Genomic DNA, 11,995 nt, shown 5'->3' with positions numbered 1-11,995 from the left:
GATTGCCACACTCTCATGGAAAGGCATTAGCCCTTCTGCTCTTCTTTGCACATGCCATTTCTGAAGGCACAAACACTGCAGAGAATTATGATGCTGATTGACATAACCCTAACAAAGTGCTGGCAAAACCAGCTAGCTGCAGTGCTGTATTTCTTAGTGGGGACAAAATGTGGAAAGGTCCATAGTAAAAACTACAAACTGAAAATCTAGATGTCATCCATTCATTTGAATTTGAGAAACAAGATCCCCAGTAAGCGATCCTGACTCACTCCCAACGTGGAGGAAAAAGAGTGGATTTGCCTGGAGTGACAGAGAAAGACCTGTTCCAGTGGGAGCTGGAGACAGAGGTGTGCTGTTCAGGAGCATGATGAGTAGTACCACAGCAATGTTTCATAAGGAGCTGGGGGAGCAGTAAGTGATATGAAATGCTGAGTCAGGCATGGCAGTTCAGTGACTGAATACTCCTGGATTTAGTGTCTGCCTTGGTTATGTTTCCATTGCTTTCCCCAGACAAGGCACAATGAATGCAGAGATTCTCAGGAGGTCCACTGTCCATCCTATATATGTGAGCAGCTCTCATTAATGTTAATGGGAGTTGCATGCACTCAAAAAATGAAGACTCCCTTGTGATGCTTTGAGAAGGAAAGCAAATATCTAAATGATGTGTTATTATTTGTGCAAATGGTGTAATATGTGATGTCTTTGTTAGGTCATTGTTGCTCAGAGTTGTCCCGATAACATTGTTTAGAAAAATGACCACAGACAAAAAGTAACAGGTTGTATTAATTTCTGCTTTGTTTTACTTGAACTCTGTGTGCTCCTTTCTTGTTTTCTAAACAAAAATTAGTGTTCTTGTAGTTCCCCTCCCCCAGGAAAGTATCTTTGAAAATTAGTGTTTGTTGGGGAAGAGTGAAGTGTCTATCCTGAACTGCTGGTTTTCAGGGGATGATTAAGGAAACTGGGAACTGTGGTGTGTACCTGAGCATAGGCTTTAAAGGACAAAATTAATACTATTTCTGAGTTGAGCACTGTGAACAACAATTGCAGTCAGTGGGAGACTGGGAATTTCAGGATCATGATTATACTTCTTCCACTGGATGCCTGATGGAAGGAGCACCTTGTTTGTAACCCATTGTGTTGCTGAGAAGAGGACCTGGAGGAAGAGGCAAGGATCTCTTCTTTGACTTTTTATGCTCAGCACAGTGGTGCTCTGCTTGTAGCCTGTGGCACTTTGAGCTTTGTGAGAGCACAAATGATAAGTAGTTGTGGTTAGCACCTGTGTAAATTGCACAAACAGTCTTTGGAAGTTGTATCTTCTGAAAATACCAATAAAGACTTTGAGAACTTTCCATGGGAGAGGCAATTTGGGTTTTGAGTATGTAAAATCTTGAAAATACCTGAAGCAAAGGCATGGACTGAAGTTACTGTGCTCATTTGCTTTGCTGGGGTTTGGATCAAAGGGCACTCTTCATTTTACAAAGTGCAGCCTCTGGAAGATGCTGTTGAAGTGCGGTATCTCACTGAAGTTTGGGTAGTAGCTGGTATAATGTTAGCAAGGTTGGTTCTGGTTAAAACTTTATAACTTCTGAGACCCATGAGAGAGGGGAGTCTGGTCCTTGAAGAAATAACATGGTAACACACTGGTGATCAGAATTAGCTCCTGGTATATAACTCTGAGGAAAATAGTGCTGTTCTGCATAGTTGAACACACAGGGAAAGATCTCAATTCTTTGAACTTGAGGAAGCTCAGTGGCTTGGCAGCTCTCAGAGCATTTGCTCACCCTGTTGGGGTAGTAGCAAAGACAGTCCCAAACATTAATCAAGTGATAGGGTTGCATCAAGTCCACAACTGAAGTTCGCTTATGCAGCTGTCAGCACCCCTTGTGTGTATGAGCAAGGCTTGTGTGCCAGGTTTCTTTATCTGATGTGCAGGAATGGCATACATGGACTGTGTAAGCACAGCATGTCACAAAAACCCTGGGCTGTGGACACAGTTACTAATTTTTTCTTTTTCAATGCTTCTGGCTTGTAAACATTTTGCAAATATAAATCTTCATGACAACACTGAGCTGAGAGGGTGACACAGACACCATGGAGAAACTGAGGAGTGGAGATGGTGTTAACTCATGCAGATGTCCAATTTAGAGAATGTGTATGACTGCAGTCATACCAATTTATACTCTCGGTATGTTCAGAGCAGAGTCCTTGCTGGTCTCATTTGCTTCTCAGAGTACTTGGCACTGCTGCAGATGACATGTCTTAGAAGGGGTTCACATTCTGGTAGCCTTCAAATAATGTTTTTTCCTCCCAGTCTTCTCCCAGATGTTCTGTGGTCAGAAGCCTATTCCGCTGGCATTGTACAAGTCAACGTTAGGTTGTTGGTGTTAGATCTTTCAAAGCCCAGAAAAGCACCTTCACACTCTTCATTTCCACCTCTCTCTGTTGTTTCAGCTTTGTTAAAATAAGGTGAAGCCCTGCTGGAGGCAAGGGATCTTCCCAGGCTAAAACAACAGGGAGTTGCTCTAAGATTCTTTTTTTTTTTTTTTTTTTTTTTTCATTTTCAATTTTTAAAATTTAGTTAACAAAACCTTATGTTAAAGGGCCAAATGTATTGTAGGCAAAGTAGCCCTTTTGGCTGGAGAGAGGATTTGCATAACAGTATAAGGCTAGACTGGAGATGGCTATGTGTCTGAATGGTCTTCCATGAAAATTGCTATATAGCCAAAAAATATATTGATTGGATGTTGTGAAGAGAGGTGCTCTGCCTTGCCTTCTGGTTGTTGCAAGATGGGTGCTTGTGCACTAGAAAATTTCTGATGTCTCATAAAAACACTCAGCTTTGTTTCTTGGCCTGTACTTGAATGGAGTTGGATTAGTGAAGAATCTCCACATGGCTAACAACTCTGGAAAGCCCTTCATTATGCAACCAGGTTAAACAGCAATGTTAAAGTATCACAGGTGAAATATTCCTAATGAGAAACCAAGCTTCCTAAAAGAATAAAATTGCCCCCTTTTGGCTGTGGCACTCCTGACTCAGCATGAAGCCGATCTTTGCTGCTCTTTAACTCGGTGTGCGCTCTGACTGTGCTCGGGGTGGCATTAGGCATGTGTCGGTTAGTTGAAGAACAAGACAAATGTGACCAGACGGTACAATACACTTTATAAGGAAGAAGCTTCTTGGTTGTAGTGCAGCTGTCTGAGGATAGGATGGGAACCATGCAGAGAGTGGAAGGGCTACCGACCATCATCCTTGAAGATACAAGCAAAAGTGTCATTAAGGATTGTAAGGTGGAAACTTATTTGGCAGTGGGGATCTTGGCACCTACACATTCAATCCTGATTTTTCAGAGGTGGGATGCTAAGTAAACCTAATATGGGGGATGGCAAATCCTACACCTTTTGCCAAAACAGGCAAGTCAAATAAATGAAGCTGTCATGCTTTGCCTTTTCCTCCTCCTCACCAAGTAGATAGGAAAGACTGCTCTCCTAAAGACCTTTCCGCAGTGGTTTCAGTTGGCTTGTGTTGTTAGACTTACAGCTGATGCCCCTTGGCCAATCATGCATTGCTGATCACCATTCAAGGTAAGAGACAAAAGAGAGAGCTTAGCAGTCAAGAGGATACTGATGAGAGGGGAAATTGCTTATTTGAAAGGCTTTTTGAGCACTCTTCTCTTTCTTGATAACAACAGAGTTTATCACTCTCCTTTTATCCCTCTGTGTAGTCAAGACACCGTCCATTATGAAGAGCTCTTAAGAAGCCCTGCTCTCCTTTTTGTTAATCTCTCTCCTCTGGCTTGTGTATGCCAACATACACAGAGAGGGGACTGGGGCATCTGCATGGTCGGGTGCTGTATTTGGCAGTGTGAGCGGTGGCCAGCACAGACCTTGTCCCTGGAAATTTTCAGCGGTGGGGGTTTTAAATGTTAATAAAATGGAGATGAGGGTGAAGGAAGGAGAAGAAATACCGAAGAAAGTACACCAGTGTGTTTTGAAATATCTTGACTCTGCCTGTAATATTGGCTTTCTCTTATTACATAAACCAGCCTGGACTCTTCAGTTTTACAGCTGCACGGTTAGCTGGAAAAACACATAATTTCTTGGAAAGTAGCTCAATTGTTCTCTTTGTCCACTTTTGGCTGCCTATTGGTGAAGTTTACTGCTGGCAGTTAACATTGCTTGCATGCCATTTGTCTGATACCAATGGCAAAGTTTAGACTTAAGGTAATGCAGCTGCTTTCGTACTTTTGCTCCCTTGCAAGGGTTGCTCCACAGTCTTTCACTGCTTCCTACATACACAATTTTTGCTCGTATTTGTTACTCCTAAAGGCCAAAACCCCAATGTGATGCCTTACTTGCAGTTCTTTTACCCCAGGGAGCTTGCAGTTGCATAGACAGGTGGGCAACGTGTAGGACAGGGTTGAAGTTGCTTTTGTTTTACAGGTTGGGGTTTGAGGCACAGGGAAACTAGATCTTGAAGAAACTGAGAAAGAATGCTGGGGCCAGCTCTTTAGAAATAGGGCTTTGTGGAAGACTTGCAGCTGAACATAATCAATAGTGTAATCTTCTGGCTTCTTTCTGCAGGGACGAAGGTGCTTGTTTTGAAGTTTACATGCTGTCATTTCCACCTGACTGCTTTGTGACCAGCCTATCTTGATGCACACCTGTGCTAATTTGTAGTCTTTTATATATACCCATGAGTTACCTATACAATTTTTGGCTATTATGGAGTCAGGTCCTAAAAGGTTTAAGTTAGGGTAACAGTCAGTTCTTGGATTTGAATACTTTTGTGTTCACTGTCAACAGTGCCAGCAACTGTTACTATGAAAAGCCATGACCCAGTGGAGTCACCGTACTTAATTTTGAAGTCTGAAATGTTTCATTACACTTTTCTAAGTCTACCTAAAATGTTTTGTTTCTGGGCAGCTCAGCCATTAAGTGACGTTTCTTGTGTCCACAGGGACTCAAGTTGGGACACAAGGAGTTCTCTTGCTTGTTCTTCATGGATGATGTGGGCCTGGGCCGGACTGTCTCCCTTGAGGTACCACAGATCTGTTGGTGGGGGTGTGATTACCCAAAGTCTCACCACAGGCAAGAACAGGGCCTGGATTTGCCTACATTTCTTGAATTACAGTACTGAGAGTGGTAGGAGAAAAGCACTTGAATGTAGGGACTGTGCCTGAGCAAGTATCTTGCATTTCTCAAACATAGTCTTTTTTTAGTGATCTCCTACAGAAACTGTATTTTTTTATTGGAAAATGTTCTCTGTACTTCTAGATAGTTGCTACAGGGTTATGGGGGTTTGGCCCTGGTAGAAGTAAAGGTTCTTCCCATTTTGAAAGGAGAATATCAAATGTCATAATTGAAATTCTGGTATTAATGTGTTAAATACAAGAATGTCTTAGGTCAATAAATGTGGGTTTAGAACTGTAATGCTCTCAAACTGCTCCTTGCTGTGCACAGACAGGATGCGAAATGGCATTTTTATCACTCAGTGAAAGCTTAGTTTAATTGGCTCCAGTCAAGTTTTTGTATTGTTCTGCGTAATCTGAATTAAACATTGGTTTGACTACATATGTGGCTTTATCTTCCTTGAAGACATAGGGTGCTCAGTCAGACAGTAGCATTCGCTTTGAAGTTAAGTTATTCATAGCTCAAGGATTGATTCTGACATTAACACTGTTTCCCTACACTCCTTGAAAATGCATACCACCACCATATTCTTCCAGTTCCCACTTTAGTATTAATTTTAAATATCTGCAATTTCATAGTTTTTTTAAAAAAGCTCGTCTTCCACTCTACAAGTAAAAGATTGAAGAAGCAAAATTAGAGGGATTAACAGGGACTATTACTTTTTACAGAATAACTTCTTGCTCATGTTTATAAACTACCAGCTGTCATATGCCTTAATGTAGAGTTGTTTTGCTGTTTCTTTCTGTGGACAGGTTCTGTCACTTAACTACAGAGCTGGGACAGAAATGCATGCTGTAGATATACTGAAAGCTTGACCATACTGAAACTTGACCATACTGAAAAATATTTTGCTTGGACCTTGCAAACCCATTCTTGTTAATGACATACTTGCCTAAGAGCTTAGAGTCACTCACTTAAGTAGCCTGTGCTTTTAGTTGCCAGGTACAATTGAGTTAAGTTAAATAAGTTAAATTCCATCCCCCCCCCTCCCCCCCTTTTTACTTTTTTTCTCTCTCTTTTTTTTTTTTTTTTAAGGAACATGTGGGGGAGGAAGCATGACTTTATTCTGAACTTTCTTCTTGTTTCTTTAAGGAACTTTTTGTGTGAGAAAGACTGGATGTCAGCTCACAAAAAATGACTTAAGATTTGCATTCTTTTGCCACAGGAATAAATGAACAAAGTTTGCAACTGAAAAGGCATTTTACACCTTTTGTTGTTTAGGAACATAGAAATCCCATTATGCTTCATGCATAGCCCTAAGGAATGTGCAAACAAGTATTAGATCAATGGCATGTCTCTGCAGCTTCTTTTATCATGAGTATTTAAAACTGAATATTCAAACATTCATTCATATTTCAAACATCTGTCTCAAATAGTGCATTTGTGTTGGAGTATGTTTTATTGCCAATAGATAGGTTAAATGTAAAGCTTTTAAATGTTTTATAACTTGCAGATGCTTAGCTATGGTCTGTAACAGTGTTTGCAGGGTTTTTTTGATGCAACAGAGTGGAAAATCAGCAATAAGCTTTAAAAGGTAGCCAGGCTAAAAAACAACCAAACAACCCCACCCCCCGCCCCAAAAGAACCCACCTGAAAGAAGGTATGTGAAAAGGTTGATGTGTAATTTGGAGAACCCAGATCAGCTTTAATCAGTAATAGTGGAGTCTGCATCATTTATGGACACTGTTCAACCATCTTGCATCTTTGGGTAATCCACACAAGGATTATGCTTCCAATTAGAGTGATCGCCCCATACAACTTGACAATAGATTTATCAGTGTTAAGGTTGGTGGTGGCCCAAGATGGATATCTATATGGGTTCATCCTTCCCATCCCATCCTTTCTCATTGTTCTGTCCCAGCAGTGCTATTCCTGTGCTCATACGTGTGGCCCCCATCATCGCTGTGCCTGCCCACAGCAGCAGTGCCTGTAGACCTTGTATGAAGCCATCTTTCCTACCAGTACATTGCTTGCTTTTGGCTTCATGCTTAAAAAGTCCTTTGGAAAGGACATGGAAAACAAATGTGTTTCATCCAGTCTTGTGCAGAACAGAGTCATAAATGTCATGTTAGGGTAAAGAGATTGCTTTCCTGTCCAAATGAATAGAATTCAACCTTTTTTTTTTTGTGTGTGTGTATGTGCAAAGACCATGTTTGAGTTTTGAGCTCTACTACCTGCTTTACTTGGACTGATAAAATCACAGTCATGACATCCCCTGGTGCAAATATGCTGTCCTGCTGTAAGATGAAGCTCACTTTGGTGGTGTTTCCCCAGTGCTTGAGTGGATGGGGTCACTCTGAGAGCAGTGCATCTGACCAAAGGGTTCACTGAGACAAACATCTCCATGTTGAAGAGATGTTCAGCATTATAATTAAAAATACATTACTTTTTGTGGTGAAAATATTTTTCAGTCACAGGAAAGCTTTTATTTATTATTAAAGCATTCCTGGTTTTGGTGAGATTTTTGCTGTTTCTCTGGTGTATAGACTGTAGCAGAGAAATACAGGAAGTCTCCAGTCCTTTAAAGACTTTTTCATATGTTCATGCTGTGAATTCTGACTTTCAGACATAAAAAACTTTTGTAGAGTTACAGCTTTAAAAACAAATCAATATACAAACCAAATAAAAAGCAAAGATAATGCATCCCTTTAAGAAAAGGAACCTTTTCTTTTCTCCTTTGTTGAGCACAGTACACATAGAATTATTATACTGAATACTTTATAGTTCATTTTGCAAAATTATCAAAATCTTAACAAAGTTTGTCTTCTGGCAGTGATCTCCTGGGATCTAGATTATTGTGGGGTTGTTTTTTTGGTTGTTGTGTGTTGTGTGTGTGGGGTTGGTTTGTTTGTTTGTTTGTCAGGACACTAATAATTGGTTTTGCACCTTCTTATGTTGTCCGCATCTTGTTTGCTGTTAAACTTTAGGAGCTGACTTCCATTTTTGTGGTTGCAAGTACTTCAGCATCTGAGCATCTGGCCTTCTTTTCTTTACTGAAGTATGCTGGCAAAAACATCTTGCTTGTAGATTGCCTACATGTGTATTTTCACTTTTAAACCAAAAGACAGTGTGGAGTGGTCCAGCAGAGATCTTAAATTTAACCTGTTCCTAATCTGTTTAAGATAGGCCTGAATAAGACTTACTTTAAACAAAATAATTGTTTGTTTAGCCTTCTGCTTTTGTTGGCTGAACTGATTTAAGATTGCATCTTGTGTTAAGCCAGTAAAACTGTGTGTATAAACAAACCACACATGTGAAATGTGGTCCTCACTGCCCTGTCCCCTTGTCTGACCAATTGTTCCATCTAGCAGTGGATGCAGTGTGGGCTGGTGTGTGAAGTGTTAATCTGTAGAGCTGATGGCCTCCAGAGCTGGATGGAAGTTAACCCTGCTAAGATCTTGTTGTTGCATGGAATACCTAGATGAATTTAAAAGAAAAAAAAAAAGTCAGAAAAGAAAAAAGAATTCCATTGTTATTTGTATGGAAGTGAAGAAATGCCAAAATGTTTGTCTTGGTGCTGTCTGTGTAACTCTGACATGGCCTCTGCACAACGCAGTGCAGTAGTTTTTAGATGACCAGGCTTTTTTTATTTCCCAAGGGTCCACTCTTTGATACATTTGCATCAAAGTGTTGCAGCTTTGTAGTAATCAAGACTTAAGTGTCCTGACAGATTTTATACTTGTTACCTGTAACTGAAGCAGAAAAACATGCAAATACCTTCATATGTGAACTGGTCTAGGAGGACCGAAACCTTTCAGGAATACATATATTTTATTGATGGAGGAACCTCTGGTTCCATTTCAGTCCCTGCAGTAGAGCAGACTCACTGCACTCCCTGTCACTTTGAGTATGGCATCTTCTTCCTGGGTTTCTTCCACTTCTTCGCTGTGATAGATACTCCTCTCCCCTACTTTCTCCTATGCTCCTTATATCAGTACCAAGACCTGCACTTGCTGCTTCTGTCCCTGTCCTCAGCCATCTTCAGGGACTTCACCATGTCACGGTGTCTCTTCCAGCCATTGCCTCCCTGCTTTCTCACAAGTGCCATGCCTGAGTTCTCCTTGGGTAATGCTCCCATGTCCTAGCCTCAACATTGGTCCCTCATCTGTAGTTACCAGCTTCCAGCTTCTTCCTTCCACTCAGTGTTTCTCCCTCATTTTTTCTCTCCCAGATGTGGTTCTTGCTGCCCATATTTTCTGCAGCCTGTTCATGTTGTGCTGGTACCAGAAGCAGCAGGATCTTGGGAGTGGCAACATCCCAAGCCTTGGCTCTTCTGCCTGCTGTTTTGGGGAGCAGGGGAAGAGAAAATCCAGCTCAGCCCCTGTCGAGCCAGACTGGAGGCTGCTCTGTGCATATGGCGTTTAAAGAGAACTATGCTGAGTCTCTCTTCCCCAAAGATTTACAACCCGGCCAAATGTGATTTTTTTTTTCCTTTTTCTTTCTTTTAGATTAGCAAAAGGCACAGCAAAATCCCTGTCACCAGCAAAATTCCTCTGCTGAAGTATTAAGGGACTACTCTGTTGGGAAGCTTATCTGTGCCTCGAGGTGGTCAGCACAAATTTGTTATAATGTTTATGAAACAATGTATATTCCTTAAGCCATTTTCCAAAAAGTACATTAATACCTCTTGAAGAAACTATGAAAATATAATGTAAAAATTTAGTCCAAGAAAGGTATCTGGCGTGAAATTTTGAGTCCAAAGATTTGCAAACTTACAAGTAACTGAAAACAGGGTTTGTAAATTGCTAGCTTTGTCTTTAATAATGGTAGATGCAAACAGAAACTGCTGCGATGTTTTTGGAAAGATACTCAACCTCCTGCTTCAGGTTTTAAGAGATTAGGATAACACCCATGGTGCGAGGCAGATCATCTCACATCTGTCTACTTCAAGGCTTCTTGTGTCTTGCTCTGAAACATCTGGTACAGGCTGTTATCAGAAGAAGAACATAAACTAATTTATATGTGCATGTGTTTTTTATAGCTCGTTAGCATGGGCTGGTACTTTTTTGGTGAATTTTTGGTAATTTTTGGTGAATTATTTGGTAAATATTTTTTTTAGGTGAATCAAAATCAAAGGTTTGTTGCAGCCCAGAACACTCAGAGTATGTTCCTAACTTTAAAAAGATCTGTTCAAGTAACTGATTTTATTTTTTCCTTTGGTAGTTATTTGGCATCTGAAACAAGTAATATTTTCTTTTAAGGTGACATAAACCAAGAAAAATTTGTCACAGCAAGGAGTTGCAAGCCATTTAATTTTGAAATAAATGTTTTTTTACTGAGACAAAAGGGTTTCATTTAGCTCTTGAACATATTTTAAGCGTGAAAATTATAATAGAAGGAAACTTTAATAAATGTAATATATTGATGTGTGACTAAGATCCTGAACTTTGTTGTTGTTGTCGTTGTTGGAAAAGCTAATAGTGGGATAAAGTTGGCTGTGCTAGCATTTTGATTTTTCTGGAAACCTCCTGACTAATTTTGAATGTTCCATGGCCTTAAGCAGTGATCATTAGAGATGCATCTCTGCTGGGTAGTGATAAACCCTTTGTTATGCTGAAGTGGAACCTGGAACCCCCGCCACCCTCTTCTAAATAAAGGGTCTAATCAGGTAAGGCACAAGGGGCAGCTTCGAGGCAGAGGTGGCTTTTCTGCATGGCAGGATGCAGTTGTGTGGTTCAGTGCTAGAAACACCTGGAATTAAAAATACCATTAACTCTGTGGCTGGATCCAGTGATGGAGCTGCCTGTTGAGGTTCGGAGTCTGCTGCTCCTGAACCCAGTGGAACCAAATGGCGGCTCTGCAGAAGTAGAGGAAAACAAGCCAGTGTCTCCAGTGAAGACAGAGTTTTCACCTGGAGAGTTTTGTTGCAGGTAATAGTGGAAGCACAATAAAGGCAGTACTGGGTAGTTTTGAAAACCTAGGCTTTGATGCAGACTGCATCTTAGCGCTAGGCACTGCTGGCCCAGAGGCTTTGAATACTGGTGCCTGATATATACTGGTAGGGAAAAAATAACACCCAAAGCCTCAAACTTCTGAATATCTTTAAATATCTTCACTGATAAGCATCCCTGCTATGACTAAATGTACAAATCAAACGTAACAAATAATGAAGTTAATTAGTCAGCTACTTTTCCACTCTTGCTTTGTGCAGAGAAGTGATAAAGACAAATATGAAAGTACAATCTGAAGTCCACGAATTTAATAGTAAAAGGTAATTTTTAAAAACAAAGATCTGCTCATAGTGGTTTTCTGTCTTCAAGGTTTAGTCTCCTATCTGAAAGGCTGACCTCTATTTGGATGAGGGAATCAAACTCTTTAGTTAATGTAAAGGGATGAGCTGAATTTGAAAGCGCGTGAGGGAAGAGATGGAACATCTAAAGGCTACATTGTCATTAGTTTTATTTTACTTAAAATAATTGTAGAAGTTTAGTTTAAAATGGAGGGGGAAAAGTACTTTGAAACATAATTACATTTAACAGTCTTGTAGCTTTGTACTTTGTGCTATAAATTGTGTTCCCAGCTGTTTTTCATCTCCTGTAATTTAAATAAGTAAACCTTTTGTTCTTAAACTCACTTAGTTCCTTCTAGTTCTGCTGATGGACATCCATTTCTACTGCTTTATTTTATGTTAATATTTAACAATGGCATGCAGTTACCCCCCTGCCAGCCACAGCTCCACCTCCTTTGTTTCTGGAAGGCCTCTTTTTGCCTTGGTCTTTAGTTTTATAGAAGAACCCAAACTTCCTGTCCCTGCATCTAGCAGGAGTGAGGTTTCTGCATAAACTGACACAAAATCCCTTGGAAA

This window comes from Falco punctatus (assembly GCF_963210335.1).
Source record: "Falco punctatus genome assembly, chromosome: 15".
Taxonomy (NCBI): domain Eukaryota; kingdom Metazoa; phylum Chordata; class Aves; order Falconiformes; family Falconidae; genus Falco; species Falco punctatus.
The sequence above is the reverse complement of the archived record's forward strand: the minus strand, read 5'-3'. Positions refer to the sequence as shown.